The sequence below is a fragment of the Marmota monax genome, unplaced genomic scaffold, assembly GCF_021218885.2.
Source record: "Marmota monax isolate L192 unplaced genomic scaffold, Marmota_monax_Labrador192_F-V1.1 WCK01_AAM20220418_F8-fsc00721, whole genome shotgun sequence".
NCBI classification, from domain to species: domain Eukaryota; kingdom Metazoa; phylum Chordata; class Mammalia; order Rodentia; family Sciuridae; genus Marmota; species Marmota monax.
The window spans coordinates 13,558-37,738 of NW_026695058.1; the positions used below are offsets into that span (position 1 = coordinate 13,558).

Below are 24,181 nucleotides of genomic sequence, written 5' to 3' on the forward strand. Positions count from 1 at the left end.
GTTTTCTTGTGGCACAGCACAGTCCTGCTTGTGGCCTGCAGCAGGCAGACTGCTCTACCTGCTTCTTGCAAAGAATATATGGAGCTAGTAGAATTGGGGTAGTGCCATGGCAGGGGTGGGACAGGGGCTAGCCGTTAACTAAACACTCAGGAGACAGCACCTCAAGTTCCAGGTTCTCAGGTGAGAAAGAGAGGCTTAGAAGTTGTCTTGTCCTTTATGTTGTAGCCTCCCGCCCCCCGGGACTTGCAGAGATCATACAGAGCTTCTGCCTGTTTAATGCACACACCAGGTCTGTCCTTCACCATGCACATCACATGCTCTCATTTTCTCAGCCAGTCAGAAAGAAACAATCACTGTGATGCAGTTCACAACTTACCCTCCCACTTACCAGTCACAGTCCTTTCCTCAGCCTAGCACCAGGATGATCTGCACTCTGTACCTTTACACTTCTGCTTGAGTGGTTCCGGATCCCGAGTAGCTTCTTCCTCTAGAGTGTGCCTAAGTGTTTTCTGCCTATAAAACTACCTTTGCTGGTGCTCAGGTGGTATAACCAGAGCAGATCCTGCTTGGCTCACTCTTCACTGGACAGTCTTACATTGTTCCTGAATCTTTCTTCTGAGCAGGAAATTTAACTGCATGCTTCATTAGAAGTCTTTTCTGTACCCATCACCGTGCCAGGCAAGGCTTGGACACTTTCTCTAAGTGGATCTCATTTGTCTTCCGTGGCACTTTATTTACTTTTCTCCTGTTTCCTTAACCTCCAAATGTCCAGCACCCATGTGGACTTGAAAGAGCTCAAAACTATTAAAATGTACCTATTAAAGCAAAAAGAGGGAATTGGACAGGGATATATATCCCCCAAAGATAAACTAAAAATAACCCTTTTTACTCTAAACTTTTTAAATTTGGATTTATCAGGGCTTAGTGCTGCAGAAAGACATATGTATCCAAAAAAATATACATAAGCCTAAGGTACTTTGGAAGGATATTTTAACAGGTCAATGGAAAGGTCCTGACCCAGTGATTGTCTGGAGTTGGGGTTCTGTTTGTGTGTTTCCACAGGCAGAACAGCAGCCAATTTGGATTAAAGAGAGACTAACCAAAGCGATTTCCACAGACCAAAAAGAAGACAATTTGACTCAAATCCATAATAGCTGATATCCAGTGCTCAAGCTTGGCTATTTTTACATCTGCAACAGTTGTTCTCCCACACCTAGATGCTAATGAATAATGAACAACATTAAAGCCTATTTCAAATGTAAAAATCCTTGGGACTTGCTTGTGGAAATACCTTCAGACCCATTATGCAAGTTACAGGAAAAAGGATGGGATATCCACAAAAGAGTCAAACCAGGTGGTAACTAGGATGTCTTTTTTCAATATCTATTTTATTATTGCCCTTTCCTACATCATGAAGTTCTATTTTATTTTTTGAGCTCATACATACCTAGGTTAATGTTTTTCTGATCAGTTTTATTTTTATACTGTGGTGTTTTTAAACATTGCAATGGAGATTTCACCAGTGTAAAGCTACGAGGCCTTTACTATTATGTGTTCTATGTTATGTGTGCACACTTGTGTTTTGTGTTGTATGTCTGCATGTGCATATGTCCATATATCATATATGAGGAACACTCATAAAATAATGGATCCAAATATTTTTATTATTCACGTGATTTAAATGGTTTAATTTAAATTGGGTAAACAGCTGTTGAGGATTGTTTTAATATGTGAACAAATAAGGAGGTCAACAGACCTGTTTGTTTACTTTCACCTTTCCTTTACATTATATTTAATAATTCTGTTCATGATAATGTAAATTGTTCAGAAAAGTATTTTCTTAATACCTGTAGGAATGGTACATAATTTTCTTTTTTACCCATCATTACCAGAATTTTTATGTTCATCCCAGTTCCGGTGAAGACAAGGTGAAGACAAAGATAAAACCAAACTACAGCTTCTTCAATAGCTATCACAGTAAACTGTATAAACTGATGCATCAATGAATAATAACTCAACATGTAATGCTCAATCAAGGAGTCAATTTACTTTGGGAGGAAATGGAAATATTGGTAGATTCCTCTGCTTTGAACTGCTTGCAGAACTTGCCTGGACTGTGTATCACTTGTATACATTGTGAACTATCTGTTGATACAGTGAATTGTGGTAGTGCCTGAGTATCTTTGCTGATGGTGTCACCGGTGGTACAATTTTTCCAAAAAGAGCCGCCAATTGATTTAGTTTCATGGCATTTCTGTATCCTCCCTTCTGCTAGTGATGGTCTAAAATTTGGGGGCCAACAGAGGTGAGGCAAAGAACCTCACACCCCACTGGTGCATAGGCCTATCCACAAGTATGGCTGTATGCTGGACTGGTAGTCAGTCATGGGTAAGATCCAATTGCAGTGGTACCAACCTAAGACAGAAGGCTGATGCCTTGAGGTCAGCTCATCTGATGATGGGTAAGGACCATATGTAGTACTGGACAGCCTAACAGACAAGTCCCTAAGCCACATGCTTGGTGTTTAATTAAACAGAAGGGGTGAGATGCTGAGAGCCATAGCTGAGTTGGAATGATGCATGGCATTTTTGCCAGAACAGAGTGGTTGAGAGGTGATGTCAGCAAGCCATTGAGATGATAATGGTTATGTTAAGCTGTGTATTCAATTGTATATTAGACCCCTGCTGTCCACCTCTGCCTGGTACTTTGGAGTTCTCATGCTACTTTGGCATTTTCACAGGGATTCCCAGAGGGTTCCCATTGGTTGGGGAAGTGCAGGAGGAGGGATTTCTGGAGGAGGGATTTCTGGTTGGTATGTGATGTGTCCCGGAGAAGGCTGAGTGCGGAGAATAAAGGACTTCCTGTTTTGAACCTACAAGGCTATGTGGTGGCTCGGTTATTTTGTGCCCAGCCAGACTGTGCAGTAAATAAAAAAAAATAAAAAGATCTGGGGATGTGGCTCAGTGGCTAAATACCCCTAGGTTCAATATATAGTGCAACACCCTCACCCCAAAAAAGAAATAATAGAATTTACTATAGCTTCACCAAAAATAAAATACTTCTGTTTAAATCTAATGACATGTGGTCGAGATCACTGTGAGTAAAATTACAACTTTACTTAGAAATTTTTGAAAAATAAAAAAAAGATATTTCACACTTCAGAAAAGAAAAACTCAGAACTGTTAAGATGCCAGTTTTTCCCAGTTGTATCTACAGATTCAGTGCAATCCCAAACAAAATTTCAAAAAGTTTTATCCATCAATATGAACAATTATAGGGGCTGGGGATATAGCTTAGTTAGTACAATGCTTTACTTGCATGCACAAAACCCTAGGTTCAGCCCCCAGCACCATCAAAAAAGAAATTATATATATATAAACAATTACTATTTGTCAAGTAATTCTTACTTAAAATATTATTATTATATTTTTAAATTCTCAGAAAATTAAACTGTGTTACTGACATGCTGGTTCTAAACCTTATACAGAAAAGCAAAGACACTGAATTGCACACTTAATATTTGAAAACAATAACACATACAGGAAAGGAGCCCCATCAATTGAGGACTCATAAAGATTCAAGCATCAAGATAGTATGGCATTTACTAAAGAAAAGACAATCCAAACAAAGGATCACCCAGAAGTAGATTCACAGCAAGATAGCTAATCTTAACTAAGGAGAGAGAATCTTCATTGGAGAAAGGATGGCCTCTTCAACAAATGGTGCTGGGGAAACAGAAAATAAACATATAAATTTCAAAAAATTATTATACACACATCTCATACCTCTTACAAAAATTAACTCAAAATACAATGTATGCATAAATGTAAATCACAAAGGATAAAATATTCTAGATAAACTAGGAGAAAATATAAATAACCTTGTGTTTCAAGATAACATTTTAGATACAAACACCAAAGGCCAAATTCATAAAAGAGAAAAATCATTTAAGTTGAACTCAGTTAAAATCAAAATTTCTGCCCTGTGAAAGATAAGGTCAAACAGAATAAAAGATAAGCCAGAGACAGAGAGGACTATTTCCAAAGCATATCTCATAAAAGACTCATTCAAATTATTTAAATTATCTTAAATCTAAATAATAATAAATGAACAACACAGTTTTAAAAATGGTCAGATCTGTACAGACATCTGACCAGATGTGATATATAGATGGAAAATAAGAATATGAAAAGTTGCTCAACATAAAAGACATTAGCAAATTGCAAATTAAAATACCACTGGATATGAATCAGAATGTTGAAAATCTAATGCTGAGGAGGTCAAATGCTGGAAAGGGTTAGATGTACCAGGTGCTCTCTCATTCATGGTGTTCAGAGACACAAAAGTATAAAATAATTCTGGTAGAAAGTTTGACATTTCTTAAAAAATCAAATGTGTATTAATCATACAATCTTGATTTGCCCTTCTTGCTGCATACCCAATTGAATTAAAAACTTACATTAACATAAAAACCTGCACACAAATGTTTACAGCAGATTAATCTATCATTGCCAAAACTTGTAATCAAAAATGATGTCCTCAATTTGTGAGTGGGTAAAAGAACCAGTGCATTTATGACATAATATTATTCAGCCTTAAAAATAAATGAGGAGATGTGGGAAAAACCTTAAATGCTTATTTGAAGTGAAAGACAGTAATCTGAAAAGAATGCAATGGATTCCAATCCATGAAATTCTGTAAAATGCAGAATTAGGAAGACAGTAAAAAGATCAGTAGCTTTCTGGAGTCAGAGGGGCAGAAGATATGAATAGATAGAGCACAGAGGACTTTTAGGCCATAAAAATATTCTGTGTGACACTCTATTGAATGATACAGATTTATATATTGTCCAAACCTACTGAATGTACAATCACCAAGACTGAACCCTCATGCTAACTATGAATATTAAGTGATAATGATGTGTCAGAGTTGGCTCATTGATTCAAAAGATTATACCACCCTGGTGGGAGATGTTGATGATGAAAGAAGGGCCATTTGTGTGTGTGTATGTGTGTGTGTGTGTGTGTCTGGGAAAGGTGTATGAAGAAATATTTATACTGACAATTATTCTGTGAACATAAAAGTCATTTAAGTTTCTTCTACATCTTCTCATGGCTTTATAGTTTTCAGAATAATTAAAAGTTAAAACCTAAAGTGCTCTAAAATTTAAGCCTATTAAATATAAACCTAAGCTAGGTATGGTGGCATATGCCTTTAATCCTAGCTTAACTGGAGGCTGAGGCAGGAGGATCTCGAGTTCAAAGTCAGCCTCATGGGGCTGGGGTTGTAGCTCAGACGTAGAGTGCTTGCCTTGCATGCATGAGGTTCTGGGTTAAATCCTCAGCACTACATAAAAATAAATAAATAAAAATAAAGATACTGTGTCCATCTACAACTAAAACAAATGAAAACAATCCAGCCTCAGCACCTGCAAGGCAATAAGTAACTTGGTAAGGTGACACCCTATCTCTAAATAAAATACAAAACTAGGGCTATGGATGTGGCTCAGTGGTTGAGTGCCCCTCAATTCTATCTCTGCAAAAAATGATATGTATGTATATATATGAAAACTTCAATAAATCTAGCTTTTTGAGAAATGAACAAAATGCTTTTTCGATATTCATAATTATATTACATTTATCTAAAAGGAAAGCAATACATTTGATAACAGCTGTGTTTTTCAGAATCTAAAATGTCCTTCTGATATAAAAAAATCAAAGTCAGTCTTGTTTTTATAACAAGAGTTACGTCTTATAAAGTACAAATTAATAGAGTATAGTTTATCATTTCTCAGCATGCTGTTCTACATTATGTAATGATACTGAAGCTAAATCTATATACAATCTGTTGTTTTAATAACAAAATGCATTAAGCAAATGAACTATAGTGTAATTTTAGCTGCAGATTTTCATTCTTCACTTTTTAAAGACTTCATTGAGGGTTGGGGATGTGGCTCAAGCGGTAACGTGCTCACCTGGCATGCGTGTGGCCCAGGTTCGATCCTCAGCACCACATACAAAGATGTTGTGCCCACTGAAAAACTAAAAAAAAAAAAAAAAAAAAGACTTCATTGAATCTTTGTTCTAATATCTTTATTTTGATTTATTCATTTTTATGTGGCACTGAGGATTATACCTACAACCTCACATGTTCCAGGGAATCCCTCTACCAGTGAGCCCCACCCATCATATTTACTAATTTTTATTTTATATCTTATTATAATATCAGACTTCCAGTGTCTTCTCTGATCAGGTTTATTAACTGATAAGAAATATGCATTTATGTTCATATCTCTATAAATCTGTATGAAATTGTCTTAACTTCTCCACTTGAACTTCTAAAAAAATAATAAATGGTCTGGGCTGGGGCTCAGTGGTAGCAGCACACTTGCCTGGCATGTTTGAGGAACTGAGTAAAATTCTCAGCACCACGTATAAATAAACAAAGTAAATATTCAGCAACTAAAAAAAATAAATAATAAATTAAATCTTTATCTTATCAACTAAGTTGGGTTATGAATTATATTCAGATATATGATTATGTATTGTGTTTCATAAATGGCATAATTCCAAAAAGGTTAATAGATTATCTAACATTCATCAATATTCAAAGGTATAGAGTTTAGAAAGGTATGACTTTAGAAAGTACTTCATATAATCTAGAGAATGTTGAGTGAAAAAAAATAGAATATCCATAACTTCACAAATATTTTTGAGGAAATAAAAATATGAAATAATCAAGATTTTTTAAATTAATATTGCAAGAAATGCCAGATAATATTTACCATTACAACAAAATATTATGTACATAACTAAATGGCTTAACCTTTAGTTCCTTATTAGTTATTATTATGATGTTTCAAGATTTTATAATTTAAAAGTACTTTTATAATAATTGTATAAAAATAATATTCATTCATCAGAAAAGGAAATATAAATAACATAGTAAAAATAAATATATTGTTCTACTGCTGACATAATACTTTGGTTTGCATAATACTTTGGTTTGAATATTTTTTTAAATGTGTATTAAAAACTACATCTTATGCTGTGATTGTAGCTCAGTGGTAAGGCAATTGCCTAGCATGTGTGAGGCATTGAGTTTAATCCTGAGCTATATATATATATATATATATATATATATATATATACACACACACACACACAGACAAAACAAAACAAAAACAAAGGTATAGAAAAATCTTATCATAATTAATTTGCAAATATTTTTCCCAATCTGTAGGTTTATTTTTTTTCCTTGAGATTCCCAGTCTCCTGAAGTGTAACAATTTTAATTTTAATAAAATGAAATTCATTATTTTTTTCTTATGGATTGTGATTTTAGTGTCATGTCTAACAACTCTCTGCCTAAACCAATGTCATAAAGATTCTTGTATGGTTTCTTTTAAAAATTTTATAGTTCTACCACTCAGCATTAGGTCTGTAATTCTTATGTATGATTGAATTTTATTAAGAGGTTTTTTTTTTTTTTACATGTGAGTAATCATTTGATAAAAGGACAACTCTATCAAAATTCAAAAGAACATGATTTTAAGAGCTTATTTCTGCAATATCAATTCTATTTCACTAAATTCTATCTTTACTCTTAGGTCAATGTTATGTTGCATTAATTACTCTCACAAAAATAATGAAATTGGAAAGTGTAAACTCTTCAATTTTGTTTTTCTATCCATTTATTTTAATTGTACTTGATTCTATTGTATTATGTGCATTCATGGACACCACCTTAAATCTTTTTATAGACAAAACAGATATAAATATAAAATTAAATAACCTATATTTTCAAGATATATTCAACAAAACATAGTCATCCTAAGATTTGAGTGTGACAATCATTAATGTATGCCCCTTGGAATGACTAGGAACTTCCAGGCCTACATCAACAAACATTTACTGAAAGCCTACCAGAAACCCTACAGTATGCAAGTTTAGATATTGAAAACACAGAATCCTTTATCCTCACCTAGCATATAAATAGAAAATGATGGCAAAGTATACCAATAGCAAACAACAGAACTTGTAAAAAATACAATGTTAACAAAAGCAAGGGATGTTAATTTTATGTAAACAGATTTCCCTTCATTCATAGCTTGTTTTGGAAAAAAATGTTTACAAATTTTGGTATTTCCTACACAAAGTGATTTTAAAAATACCAGAGGCTGGTACTTACAAAATCTTAGACTACTTGATCCTTTTATAAAATATGGTTTTTATTAACATGTTTTAAATCTTTTTACTGGTTATTTGTTCTTGAGGTCACAAAAGGAATTTAGACTATTGAGAAAGAACATATAAAGCAAGTATTCAGGGTAGAGAAGGAAAATTTCATTTTATTTCTAACCTACCTTTTCCTTCCCCCAGACATAACTTTAACTTCTACTGTGCTTGGTTAACTCCTGATTATTTAGAGCAATCTAAAGTAAAAAAGCAAAATAATATATCGTGAGGGTGTGTATGTGTGTGTGTTTGTGTGCTTGTGTGCACACATGCCATGTGCAGGAAACTTAATAGTGACAATTCCTGATTTGTCCTGTGGGAGATTTTAGAAACATCCTTAAAAAGGAAAGAAAGAATGGAAATTTGAAGGAAGATGAAGTGAGTAATACCAAGTTCAAATAAATTTGAAAAGTATTGGGTTAAATAAAATAGTAATATATACTGTGTTTGCTCCCACCTTTTCTAAAAGTAATGACTAGTAAGGCCTTTAATCATTAACTAGTAATAATTTTTTAAATTCTAGAACTTTACAAAAATATTCTTTGAGAAACCAGTTAGTTATAGTTTTTAAATTTATTAAACTCAATTAAAATAGGAGTCAAAGCCAGTAAAAAAAATTATTTGACCCAGTAATAATTTCCCTAGAAATTTATTATGTAAAACAATGTTTATTGCAGAATTATTTGTAGTTGTAAAACTTTGAAATAGCCTAAATATTACTAATAAGAGAATGATTAAATTCAACTTTTTTATTACTTATGACTGAACATTTTGATTCAGACTGCTGATGTTCAAATTCAAGGTCACGGGAAATTGTCTTTCAGATAATAAAAACGAATGTAGTTAATCCCAGAGGCTCAAGAGGCCAAGGCAGAAGTATTGCAAGTTCAAAGCCAGCTTAACAACTTAGTGAGGCCCTGAGCAACTCAGTGAGGCTCTAAGAAACTCAGCAAGACCATCTAGCTAAATAATATATATATAAGAGCACTGGAAATGTGGCTCAGTGGTTAAGCAGCTCTTGGTTCAATCACTGGTGCCTTCAAAAATAGCATATACTAATCAGGACAGAAAAAATTGTGTTTGAGTGTGTATATATATATATATATATATATATATATGCATGTGGGTGTATTGTAATGTGGCAAGACTGACTGAAAAGAAATATGCCAGCATGCCATCAATAAATCTCTCTAGTTTATAAAATTAAATTGATTTTATAGAATTTATTATAGTTTTATTTATTTTACAATATCATTTACCTTCCTTCCGTTTATTCTCATCATTACTGGTATGAATTATTTGGAAAAATAGAGAAGAAACAGCAAATGGTGAATTCAGATAATGAACTATTTTGATGTTTATATCATGACCAATTATCTTTTTTTTAAATTTTGAACTTATGATTTTCAGTTATGCTTGAAAAAGAAACTCTATCCTGAACCATGCATGAGTCTTTATGAAACGAAAGTATTTAATTATTATTTTCAAGGTCTAACTAAGAAAATATTCCATTTACACAAAATACAGATTTCACTTAATATAATAGTAAACCATGCAGAGGTTCTGAGGAAACAAGCAGAGGTTTTTGGAGGTGAGGTGTTGAGGGACATAGGGTGGGTAAACTCTGGCCACACTGATTCACACTGTGAGAGCAGAATCATCTCAATGTCTACATCTCTTTTTAAATTATCATCTCAGGATAATCTACACAGCTCAAATTAACTTCAAAATAAAACAAATTTTATAGGCAATTCAAAGCAACATTTTTCAAAAAAAATCTCTGAATTCTAACCTGGGCTATAAAAAATCTTAAGTGGGAATGAGGCTGTGTAATTTAATTAAATTAACTTTGAATGTGAAACTTATAGCATAACTCTGCAGCATAACATTGGACCTCTGTGTCATCACTAGAGGTTTAAATTATATTTCTTATTAACTGTTCACAGGACACATAATAACTTAAAAGTTTTTTGGTATTATTGTCTCTATTTAATAGATTTAGAAACCAAGGAATATACAAAAAGTAGTATAGCTGGGACTTACTTAAAAACAAAATTTTATTATATGTGTGTATTATGAAAAATTTAAAGTAAACCAATTTAATTAGTATCATGAGACAAAATGTTTATGAATGTTTCAGGAAACAATGTAAGATCTCTAGATCAAAAGATTAGGTTAAAACTTAGATAAACTACAGAAGGCATGAATAAATGGAGAGATATACTATATTTATTGATTGAAAGTCTCTGTGTTTTTAAGGTATTACTTTTTTAATCACCTATGAATTGAAGTATATCATAATCCCAGACTATACAAAAAAAGGTATCTACAAAAGTGGAAATTTATAAAAGGGGAACTTAAAATATCAATTTTAATATTTATATTAAAATGCAAAATATCTGGGATAGAAAAAAATAATATCACAAAATCTCTCTTTGGGAAACTAATACCATCTGATTTCAAGGTTTACTAAAAGCATAAGTGTAGACAAATAAGTCTATGAAATAAAATATAACGATCAAATAGACACATATGTATACATAGTCAATGAATTTTCTACAGAGGAAAAAAAATACATTTTTTTGGACAAACATGGATTTGGAAGGCAAACACTCGTCTTATGTGTGCAGCTATAGCTAAGAAAAGAATCATTGTATACCACCAGCTACTTCCAAGTTGAGCAGAGAAACCACCAAGTATACCTTGGTCATGATGGAGGTTTAACTTGGGTTGGTACCTAGGTCATTATCACTATAGTTGCCTGCACCCTAACATTGCCTTGCAACATTGGCTATTTACCTAAGTATCCTAGAATAGAAACAAGAAAAAAATTGTTTCAGATTTTAGTTACTAAAATATTTAATAGCTATTATCTTTTCTTATCATAAAACATTCGCCATAGATATCTGGGGTATGACACTTTCCAAAATCTCTTACACCTGACAAAATCATATGTAGATAAATTTGTTAAGCTTTTCCATAAATCTAATTTATATCACATACTTTTCAAAATATTGACAGAGTCTCACACAGTTTTACACTAGAAGACATGTATAAACCAGATTTTTCTACATTCGTTCTTTTCTGTTGTTGTTCTGTTGTTTTATTTATCATACAATCAATGCAGAACTATAATATGCATAAGCAATGACATTGTTTTAAAAAAATAAAATATGTGCATAGATACCAACTTTATTTTTTATTTTCAAAAAACAAATTTCCCTATCAATACTTGGTAGTGACCTAATGATTGCAAACATGCTAATTCTGACTACATAACATATTTGAGTATGCATGCTGTTTAATAGCACTCTTTTCTTTGTGTAGATTTGTTTTAAATTCAATTTTTTTTAGAAACTGCAAAAAATAATACAAAGCGATCTTATATTCCCTTTAGTTAGTTCCCTCTAAGTATCAAATGACAGTATTTAATTATTATTTTCCAGGTCTAACTAAGAAAATGTCACATTTCCTCAAAATAAAGACTTCACTTAATATAATAAGAAATGTCACAGAGTGATATCTAACAATACCATCTTTCAAAATTAGAATTAAATATCACAACCTACATAGTGACATTGCTACTGTCAAGATATAAAATATTTCCATCACTACAATGCTCCCTTGTTCATGGTGCAATTTTATTTATTCACTTACTTCCCTCCCAACAGAATCCTTTTCCAAACTATTGGCAAACAATAAGATGTTCTTGATTTCTATAATTTTGCTTACTTAGGATTATTAGTTAAATGGAATAATAAAATATGCAATCTCTAAAAATTCATCTTCACTAGAATAATTCTCTAGAACAGTCATCCAACTATTTGATTTGTGAATATTTTGTCCTTTTGATTAATGCATACTATTCCATGATATGGACATACTAAAGCTTGTTTAACACATTGAAGGATAATGTGGCTGTTTGCGTCAAAGTATAATTGAGGTGTTTTCAGGTTTGAGTGATTATGAAAAATACTGCCATAAGTATTCATGTACAAGTCTAGTGAGAACGTAAGTTTTTATTTCTCTGCAATAAATATTCAAGTGTGCAATTGCTGGGTCTGCCATACTTTCTTGTGCCTACCTGTTTCCCACTTTTAGTGATCAATGTATTCATATCTATTAATATATATTTTTTGGTACTAGGGTTTGAACACAGAGTTGTTTAGCCACTGAGCCACATCTCCAGACATTTTTTATCTTAATTTTATGACTTGGTATTAAAATACATAAGTATTACACACAAGTGATATCTGTGTAACACATCACCAGTATACAGGCTTTCAAGGAAACTATATACAACTTATCACAAAACAAAAATTTAAAGAGGACATAAAATGCTCCATTATACACATTATGTGTGTAAATAGAACTCATAATTGTAGTGACAACCATTTAACAGTTTAATTTATAATATGCTCCCATCAAAATTTTAGCATGCTTAATTATTTTTTCTAAAATTTATCTGAGAAAAAATATGTAAAATTGCCTCAGACCTCTAATTTAGAAGACCAAATAAAATAATTATTGTTATGTGAGATTAATGTATATTATAAACCTATATACCAATAATACAGATAAATTAATCAAAACTGAACTAAATCTGAATCCATATGTATATAAATTTTTGTTATTGTTAACAGCAATAGAATGACCTAAAAGAACTATCCACATGAAAAATAATATTGGATGTGACTGGTGAAATTATCCTATTTGAAGTTGAAATTTGGGACTGGTAGTATGGTTCACTAGTAGAGTGTGTTTGCAGAATGTGCAAGGTACTCTGTTCCAAACTTAGCAACACAACAAAAATAAAATATTTAGGGAAGATAATGTTGAAAAAAAGAATAATATTATAATTTTGGACTCTCCCTTCATCTATAAATACAATTAAGAAGCTACTCATGTTATAAGTTTCTCTTTGACAAGGTTATAAATGAGTAGAGAGGCTTAAATACATTTAACAATTTAGAAAATATCTACTTTTAATTTATTAAAAAAAAAAAAAAAAAAAAAAAAAAAAAAAAAAAACCTGGGGTAACTGAGCATTAGTTCTTTCTTGAGTAAAGTACAACATTTGGGACCAAATCCCCAGTGAACAGCGTCACCCACAGTAAACAGAAATATTGAAGTTGTGGTACAAAACTGTCTAACCCAAAAAATATGTGGTAATTTCTAGGGTCCATGAAAGTCTCTGCAAGTGTTTTATCAGGTGGAATCAAAGCAATGAAGTAGCCAAATATCAAAGCTGTTAGTTCATCTCAATAAGAAATTTGCCCAAATTTTTCCCCAATTACTATTGCTATCAGAGGAGCTTCTTTCCAGGTTGTATTGTGGGTATAACAGGGGGAAATACAACAAACCACTGGTACACTGAGTGAGATTTTAGCTCTTCATGAGCCCAGCCCCAACCTGTTAACTCCAGTAATAAAGCAGAACTACCAATTGCTCCCAGAAGGAATTTGCTTGTACACTGAGTTTCTCAAATTGAACATATTTTGTTCAAGTTACTATCTTGTGATATTCCAAGCTCTGGAAGCAATGGTGATTGAGCATGTGCAAATCTACATAGATTGAAAACCAATGGATTTGCATTGTTTTTCCAGCACTTGTATGGACTATTATACCAAATAGTAGTTCTGAAAAAGTGTTAGAAACCAGAAATCCCTATTTCAAAAAAAATCTTTATACAACACTCCTACATACTTCACATAAACTTGACTCATGGATTTAGTACATGAATCCAAGAGGTATTCTGCACCCTATGCAGGGCTCTTAGTATGGCTTTTAAAAAATCCAAAGCCAGGTGTTGTGGCAGAGGCCTGTAATCCCAGAGGTTCAGGACTGTGACTTGAAAGAGAGCCTCAGGGTTTTAGCAAGGCTCTAAGCAACTTAGTGAGACTATGTTTCAGAATAAAACATGAAAATCATTAGGGATGTGGCTCAGTGGTAAGAACACCTGGGTCAAATTCCCAGTAAGCAAATGAAAATAAAGCAAACAAATATCTGAATAATTACAGGGATGCCAGAGTATATATTCAAGTAAAAGTATTGGTGACAATATAAATTTACTAAATATATTTTTGAAAAATGTGTTAAGGTTTTTGAAAAGCTGAAGATAAAAATGCAATATAATCCAATAATAATGATTTGGGGTAGAAGAGAAAGGCTGTACATGCCAATGCTCCAAGTGGCTCAGGAGGATAAGGAAGGAGTATCTCAAGTTCAAGATAAGTCTCAGAAATTTGGCAAGGTCCTAAGCAAGTGAGTGAGACATTGTATCACAAAGGAGGAGCAGGTTGGGGTGTATCACAGTGGCAAAGTGCCTATGGGTTGATCTAGAGTACCTGAATAAATAAAATAGAAAAGTAATAAATCTGGGTAGAAAATTCCATGCAATCCAGTAATAATATTTATAATTGTATATCTAAATGAATTGCAAAATTTTCTCAAAGAAATAACGGTTGTTCCATTTTTATTGTAGCTTTATTCACAGTGTCTATGAAATAAAAATAAAAAATAAACTACCAGACAGGCATAGTGGAGAATGCCTCTAATCCCAGGGGCTTGGGAGTCTGAGGTTAGATGATGGAGGGTTCATCAAAACAGCCTCAGCAATGGTGAGGCAGCAAGCAACTGTTTCTAAATAAAATACAAAATAGGTCTAGGGTGTTGCTAAGTGGTTGAGAGCCCCTGAGTTGAATTCCTGGTATGCAACCCCAAATGAGCTGCCTTTTACATGAAAGATGCATCAGAAGATTCCTTACAGCTGCACAATATCCCACTACTCTCCTTAGAAGCTACACACTTATTGTTCAAACTGATTTCTTTAAGGCAAGACTCAGATACTAATATTTTCTAAATAGGTCAAGCGAAATTGGTGTCTGTGGGTATCTTATGTCAGAATGTTCTAAAATTAAGCACTGGACAAATATGGGAGGTTGAAATTGAAAAGATGCTCACAGAATTCACACAAAGACCACACCACACACCAGAATCCCATGCAAGGGACTTATTTTCAGAGCATGGAGCAAATTGACAAGGCTTTCCTTCTGAAGAGAGCTTGTAGGCACTTCAGAGCAATTTTTTAGCCTGCACGAGGAATTTCACAAGCATGCTTTAGGAGTTATGTCATAGGTTTTGGGGGTGTTGACCCTTTAGCAGGCACATGTTCTCATGCGAGGCTAAGAAGCATTGTCTCAGGATCTCTAGACAAAATGACTCCTGAATCAAAACTTAGAAATCCCTAGATAAAAATTACTGCCAACCTAAGGTGGAAGCTCTGATGCAAATACTCATATGATATCAATAGAAATGAGGACCCAAATTACTGTAAAATTTTCAGTGGGGAATCTGACCTCAGACACTGTGATAAGCGAAACCACAGTTGGAGATTAAACACTGCTTTACTGACATCTGGTTTATTGATTCAACCCAAACAGAAAAGTTCTAAGGCTACTGGTTAATATCTATGTAAATCAGGTTATTAAAAATGCACTGTTATTCATATTGCTATTGACCTTCAAGTTCACTATGTAGTTTAGCTCTTGTGATTAAACTTCCCTGTAGTTTAAATCAAGTCAAATCTCATTTTCCTTCACATCAGGACAAAGAATTTTTCTGGAACGTTTGAAATGCTTTTACAGGTCATTTTAATAAACAGTCTTACATATGAAAAAAATCCTCAATTGTGAATCCATTACATTTTTTTAAAAAAAAATCTTTAATTTGGATACATTAATTATACAATTTTATTTAAAAGAGAGTCATTATTTTTAATATCACCTAATTTTTTCCTGTTTTTTTTTCTAATGTGGAAAGCTCACAAGAATAAAGTATTTAAAAAATTGCTCTCCAATTCTTTGAGAAAAAGAAAACTACAAATAAGTCATCCCTTCCAAATGAAACATATATAAAATAAATGATCTTGTTGAAACTGGAGTTTTCAGATGAAAATAAATTCCCCACTTCACCAATCTTGTCTGGGATCTTGTCTCAAAAATTTTTTTTTTTTTTTTTTTTTTTTTTTTTTTTTTTAAAGAGAGAATTTTTTTAATATTTATTTATTTTTTAGTTCTCGGCAGACACAACATCTTTGTTTGTATGTGGTGCTGAGGATCGAACCCGGGCCGCACGCATGCCAGGCGAGCGCGCTACTGCTTGAACCACATCCCCAGCCCCTTGTCTCAAAAATTTTGAAAAATAAAATCTCTGGACACTCAAACAAGGAAAGAGTAAACAGAATAGAATTTATTTAAGCAAGAGGAAACAGAACTCTCATAATGTAGAAGAGAGCATAATAAAAGAAGAACTCATTTTGGTGTGCCAGCTTTGGAGTTTATATATGGTTTTGGGCAGAACAGGGGCAAAATCCATTAAAAATAGATATAGAAAAAGGTATCCTGGCTATCATCTGGGTTCACTTCCATTCTTTATCCCATCCACCTTCCCATAACTTCCATCTGGCTTCACACCTGGGACAAAGTGTTTGGGTGAAGGCATACCCACAAGTGAGCCTTAAGGGTTTTTACATTTGAAATAGGGCTTAATGGTTTTCTTAAACATATCTATCCATTAGCCTTCAGGTGTGGTTTAATGTTGTCCATTATAGAGCTGTCTTGTCATTTTACTATCTATTCTTTATTATCTTCATTTAAAGTGAGCAGGGAACCTTGGATTTGAGAATTTGAAAAGATAGCTTGGATTTATTCTCAGAACAATGGAGAGCTTAGCTGGGGTTCTGGATATCAGATAGGAGTTCTGGATATCAGAAAGCTATTCTGGATTTGAGATACTCTTTACCCTACATTTGGAAATCACAGGATACATAAAGATGGCAAGTTTAAAGCCAGCCTCAGAAACAGTATTGTGCTAAGCAACTCAGTGAGATCTTGTCTCTAAATAAAAAATATAAAAAGGGCTGGGGACATGGGTCAGTATATAAACACTCCTGGTTTGAATTCCTGACACAAACACAAACAAACATACAAACAAAAAACCTCAGGAGGAGCAAGAACAGGGATTCTAAAAACTAGAGCTTATAATATGCAGAAACCCAGATAATAGAGTTGAGGTCGTCTCCTGACGATTATTCCAGTCTTCACCACACAATCTGTGGACATGCTGGGCTCTTTCACACAGAAGCCCAAATAGAAATCCAAAAAGGTGCTGAAAACACAATACAACGATGGAACAGAAGGCCTGGGGTCTTAAAGGCTGATCTGAGATCCACTAGACTAGTCTGAGAAAACTGAAAACTGAGCTGCAACAGAGAAACCCTCTGACCCCCCAAAACTGGAGGGAAATCTGAGGAGTCCCTGGCCACCACTTCCAATTCCCGCCATTGCCAGTCTCGCTGGCTTTGAGCATTCTCCCTACCCAGCCTTAAAATAAAAATGCACACATACTATTTCCTGTCTTTCAGTATGCTTAGTGTTCCCTCAATATTTTTTTTTTCTTTTCAGCTCCTGTGTAGTGCAGAAACCTGGGGCTCCTGATCTAGGACTGGAAGCAGAGAAATGGATTCAAAGAATGGCATACTCCTAAAACAAAGGTAAAAGATGATTGTGGAAGCCCTCCCCATTATCACTGGATGTGTGTGGATTGAACAGTTCTTAACTAAGAGACCTATTGGAAAGAGATACGGCACTGTCTCAAACTGAGCCTGGTATGTCTACTGTTGGAGTGACAGTAAATTGCATCCAACCCAGAAATAAATCAAGTCAGCAAGACAGTTTCTTGACTGCTCTATTTTTGTTGATAAAAGACTGGGGATCAGCCACATGTGCTCAAGCATTCCAGTAATCTCAGCAACTAGAGAGGCTGAAGCTGGTGGATGGAGAGTTCAAATCCAGCTACAGCAATTTTGAAGCATTAAGCAACTCACTGAGACACTGTCTCTAAATAAAATACAAATAGGCATGGCTCAGTGGTTATGTGCCCCTGAGTTCAATTCCTAGTAGAAAAAAAAGCAGGTGATAAGACTTATAGATACTCCCTACAGAGCTCCATGATAACGGAGAGATAGATGAATGGATAGATAGATTGATAGATAGATAGAAAAATTAAATCATTATCTATAAGACACCATCTGTTTTCCATATGACTTCTGTGGAACTTGTGACTGAATCTTGACATCCAGCCTATAGTAAGTGGGTTTGATTTATAATAAATTATTCTAAAACTTATTAGCTCACTCAACCCTTGAGCCACATCCTGAGCCCTATTTCTTATTTTATTTAAATAAAGAGCCTTACTGAGTTGCTTAGAACCTCACCCTTGCTGAAGCTGGCATTGGATTTATGATCCTCCTGCCTCAGCCTCCCAACACACTTGGATTAAGGAGTGCAACAGTGCACTCGGCTCTGTTCACATTTTTAATGCCAGCATTTCCTCTTTGCATTATCAATTCTTTTCACGTACATTTCAAATGGATGCAGTGTTTCTAATTTTTCTCCAAGAACTGGATGGCAATTTAAAGACTTTTCTTTCTTTTTGTAAACATTTCATATTAGAAAAAACCAGAAAAGTGGAACTTGACAATTTGAAAAATAACAACAATGTGTCTCTTCTCCCTTTTTCTTCCCAGGAACAGATAACTTATCACAATGTCTTATTTGAAATACCTTTTTGAAAAGTTTTCTGTGTGATGTTTCCTTATCCTAACTTCCCATATTGACCTAATTATGGATTTAATAACTGCATTCTACAAGGTTTAAACAGACACCATGTCTAAAGTCTGCTGGAGTGTCTCATGAATATGGGTCTTTGCCTTCTAGGGAATAGTATGAAGTAGGGACTGAGGGCACTCAAAGGAGTCTCTGGAAGCCCTGAAGCTGGCAAGGATCTTTTAGTGAGACAGAGCTGGAATCTCCTGGGAAAATGAGGTAATGTGAAGACAACCCCATCTTCAAATGCAGGTTTTTTTTTTTTTCAATCAAGAAATAAAGTTTTCAAACTTATCACTCAGATTGAAAGGCAATGAGTTTATTAGATGTGATGTGAAGCAGGGAAAAGAGGACACTCTGAAGGAAGACAGAATGTCTTCTCTGAAAAGATAATAGCATGACTCTCTTGTACTCCAGTATTATTGATCTAAGAAAATATTCCAAATAGTTCTGCCCAGGTAAAATTCTTGGCTTTGGACTAACAGAAGGATAACATCAAACTCTCAAGTATCCACTGCCATGAAAACTTTAGATTAATTAAGATAATTTTCACCATTTGTAATTGAAATCTTTTTTTTTTTAATTTTTTATTGTTGGTTGTTCAAAACATTACAAATTTCTTGACATATCATATTCCACACTTTGATTCAAGTGGGTTATGAACTCCCACCTTCACCCCATACACAGATTGCAGAATCACATCAGCTACACATCCATTGATTTACATATTGCCATACTAGTGTCTGTTGTGCTCCCCTGCCTTTCCCATCCTCCACCCTCCCCCCTCCCCACCTCTCCCCTCCCCTCCCCTCCTCTCTCTCTACCCCCTCCACTGTATAACCCTGAGGGTCAACTTCCATTTCCATGCAATTTCCCTTCTCTCCCCCTTTCCCTCCCACCTCTCATCCCTGTTAAATGTTAATCTTCTTCTCCTGCTCTTCGTCCCTTCTCTGATCTCAGTTACTCTCCTTATATCAAAGAAGACATTTGGCATTTGTTTTTTAGGGATTGGCTAGCTTCACTTAGCATAATCTGCTCTAATGCCATCCATTTCCCTGCAAATTCTATGATTTTGTCATTTTTAATGCAGAGTAATACTCCATTGTGTATAAATGCCACATTTTTTTTATCCATTCATCTATTGAAGGGCATCTAGGTTGGTTCCACAGTCTTGCTATTGTGAATTGTGCTGCTATGAACATCGATGTAGCAGTGTCCCTGTAGCCTGCTCTTTTTAGGTCTTTAGGGAATAGACCAAGAAGGGGAATATCTCAGCAAAAGAAACAATAAGAGAGGTAAATAGGGAGCCTACACCCTGGGAACAAATCTTTACTCCTCACACTTCAGATAGAGCCCTAATATCCAGAGTATACAAAGAACTCAAAAAATTAGACAATAAGAGAACAAACAACCCAATCAACAAATGGGCCAAGGACCTGAACAGACACTTCTCAGAGGAGGACATACAGTCAATCAACAAGTACATGAAAAAATGCTCACCATCTCTAGCTGTCAGAGAAATGCAAATCAAAACCACCCTAAGATACCATCTCACTCCAGTAAGATTGGCAGCCATTATGAAGTCAAACAACAACAAGTGCTGGCGAGGATGTGGGGAAAAGGGTACACTTGTACATTGCTGGTGTAATTGAAATCTTAACAATAATCTCTTACAGATTTTATGATTAGTAGAAATTATCCTTACTTCCCTTAGTTTCAGAATCTGGTCTGTACAGAGTCACAAAATCTTTCCTTAAGGGTAACTTGGCTTCTTCTTATAAACATTATTTTGAAACTTCATTTTTTCTGCAGATAACCATTTGTTAAGAAATGTTACATAACCTGTCCAGTTAAGCCAGAAAGGGTGCAAGTAAATTGTTTCAGGTAAAATAAAGCATGAGGTAAACATTTTGGGCCTATTTACTTTTTATTTATGGGACTGTGTATTGAAACTAGAGGTAGTCAACAACTGAGCTACATCAACAGCCCTTTTTATAAATTTTACTTTATTTAGAGACAAGTTCTCACTATTTTGCTTAGTGCCTCACTGATAAGTTGCTGAGACTGGCTCTTAACTCATGATTCTCTTGCCTCACCCTATAAATCTAATGGTAATATAGGCATGGGGCACCATGCCCAACCTACCACTTATCTTAAAGGTACTTCAATTTTTATTACAAGGCTCTGTGAATAATACTATCATGAAAATGGAAGTGCAATGTATTCTATGATGTAATGACTCTAATTTGTTTACATCCATATTCAAAATTACTAGTACTGGATCATTTTATTTAACTATATTTTTATTTTAACTTTTTGAAGAACCTGAATACCATTTTCTAAAACAGCTTTATTTAATTTATATTCTCACCAACATTTTTACAACTGATTATTTATATCTATGCTCATATATTCTGGAGTATCTACTATTTTTTCCATTTTTGTTTCTTCTTCTAAATATTTATTTATTTATTTGTCAGAGACAGACAAATTCCTTTTATTTTATTTATTTATTTTATCTGGTTCTGAGGCTTAAACCAGTGACTTTCATGTATTAGGCAATTGCTGTACAACTAAGCCAGAACCACAGCCACTATCTTTTGGATTTTTTTAGAAGGTATTCTGACAAAACTACAAAGGGTGTAGGATTTTGCCATTTGACTGATGCATTAAATTGCTGATACTAGCTTGTCAGAATTTAGGCTGTCAAGTAGCCAGAGGCAGAGTGTGCTTTAAATACTTTCTCTGATCAATGGGGGATCATTAATTTTTAACACATTTCTAACACTACTGCTGGGAATTTTAGTCCTTAGATGTAGTTACACACAATGCAAATCCAATTGTTTGCTATGTATGAAGATTTGCACATGCTCAATCTCCTTTGCTTATAGATATTGGAAGTTTAGGATAAAATTTCTTCAACAGAAGTTGCTAATGTTAGACACTCAGTGCATGGAGAAACTTTTTTTTTCTGGAAACAATTGGTAGGCTTAAAATTATTATTGGGGTAAACAAGGGTAGGTCAGGGCTCAGAAAGTGCTCAAGTTACACTGAGTCTATCAGTGGTTTGCTTAATTTTACCTCTTGAACCCAGAATTAAATCAAAAGAAAAGCAAATTTTCCAGCAACAGAAGTAAGAAAACCACTGGTAAGTCTATTCTTGGAACAAACTGACACCTTTGAGATTTAACTTCTCTGCCTTCAGGTTGTGAAACACATGAAAAGACTTACTTGTTCATAGAAGACCACCACTTTGTCATTTTTATACTTATATATCACTTCTTCTATAACCAATGAATAAATTAATGTAGAAATTACAGAAATATTTAAAGTCGCTTTTATATATCTTGATAGCCCTCTATTCAAGGTGTCCCCTGACTTTGGGGGAATTTTGTCCCAAATATGTGGCACTTCACTCGACAATTCAAATATCCAGGTCTACTCCACCTTTTTCCTACTCATTTCACTGTAGTTATTTTCTTTATTGTCCAATGTACCTACATCTCTGAATTCATTCATGACTTTGTCAAATAAGGATCCATAACATAAGTATATGTGTATTCGGTGTATCAGTAAAGGGAGAGATGGTTAGAAGCTTCACATTCTGCTATATTTCTGTTATGTTTCAGTTGTTAGGTGTCCCCCAAAAGCTCCCCTGTTAGACAATGCAGGGAGGTTTGGGATACAAATGATTGGGTTATAGCCTTAATGTCATCAGTGAATTAATTCCTGAATAAATTACCTGTGTGGTAACTGAAGTGACAATGTGTCGCTGAAGGAAGTGGGAATTGGGCATGTGGCTTTGAAGTATAAATTTATGTATTTACTCAAAACAGAGAATCTGTCTCTTCTTCCTAGTCATCATGAGAGTTTCTTCCCTCTGCTACACCCTTCTGCCATTAAGTTCTGCCTCACCTTGAGCCCTAAGGAATGGAGCAGTCTTCTATAGACAAAGACCTCTGTAAAGCTAAGCCTGCAAATAAAATTTTATTCCTCTACAATTTCTCTGGTCAAGTTCTTTAGTCACAGTGGTAAAAAAAAAAAAATAAAGCTGACTAAAACAACTTCTAATTTCATCTCACCTTAACATCTTCTTTTTGTGATGAGTTTGAACATTACCTTACATATTCTGCACACAAAGTTTCAGGAAACTGTAATCCTAGCCCAAACATATAACTTTCTATTTTTAATTTATTTATTAATTTATTTTTCACATAATAAGTTACAGTTAATCTTGGGTATTGCAAATTTCATAAGAGAACTTATGTAATATTTTCGAGACATACAATTAAGATTTTTTATTTAAAATATTTTATTTCTTCTGCATTCACTCACATTCTTTTATAATCTAATATTTAAAAATTTATTCTAATTTCTTATATATGATGGCAGAATTCATTTCAGTTCATAATACACATATATGGCACGATTCTTTATATCTCTTGTTATACACAACATAGAGTCACACCATTTGTGTCTTCATACATTTACTTAGGGAAATGGTATGTTTCTTTTTCCACCGCCTTTCCTATTGCCATGTCCCCTTCCTCCTCCCCTCTGCCCTATCTATAGTTTGTCTATTCCTCCCGTCCTCCTCCTTCCTCTCAATTTTGAATCACAATCTTTATATCAGAGAAAATATTCAGCATTTGTTTTGTTGAATATTGGCTTACTTCACTTATTAGATTTATATTCTCCAACTCCATCCATTTATCTGAAAATGCCATGAATGTATTCAATTGTGTATTAATGTGCATTTTATTTATCCATTATTCTACTGAAGAGCATCAGAGCATACTACAAGGATACAGCTAAATCAATATTTATAACAGCACAATTCCAAAAATGCTTAAAACCACCAGATTATAATATTTATTTTTCTAAAGATCTTATGTACAGATATTAAAATTCTACTTTACACAGTTTTATGAGCATTGTGGTTATTGAAGATATTGAATTTTTCTTTAGATATTTGTAATCAGGTATACAATTATTTGTTCTAATAAAATTGTTTCTAAAATAAAAATTTTAAATGGAGAAGCCAATAAAATCAAAGTCTGGCCTCATAATTTATTAGGTATAAGAGTTTGTAAAATATGTTTTATATATGTCTTAGGTTTTCTCACTTAGTAACTCTATAAACTATGATAAATCAACTAAGTATTCTGGGAATCTCAGTTTTATCATCTGTCAATCATTAATAATTTCTCTCAGAGTTTCTGTAAAGTTTGATAGTGCCCAATATTATTTTCCTTATTTATATGGGATTAAATAATT

The 24,181-nt window shown here is 33.9% G+C and overlaps 2 long non-coding RNA genes across 2 annotated transcripts in view; one reads left to right on the top strand and one right to left on the bottom strand.

Moving 5' to 3' along the window:
* LOC124081582 (uncharacterized) overlaps positions 1–23,826 on the top strand; it is a 28,176-nt gene extending 4,350 nt beyond the window's left edge. Inside the window, exons 2-3 of the long non-coding RNA XR_006848084.2 lie at positions 17,702–17,790; positions 19,016–23,826. This is a non-coding gene — a long non-coding RNA (uncharacterized LOC124081582). The remainder of the gene's footprint in view (positions 1–17,701; positions 17,791–19,015) is intronic.
* On the bottom strand, positions 3,096–8,790 carry LOC124081581 (uncharacterized). Its single transcript, XR_006848083.2, has 3 exons — positions 8,366–8,790; positions 5,975–6,041; positions 3,096–3,725 (listed from the first exon to the last, which is right to left on the bottom strand). It is a non-coding gene; the product is annotated as an uncharacterized LOC124081581 (long non-coding RNA).
* Positions 23,827–24,181: the final 355 nt, after the last annotated feature.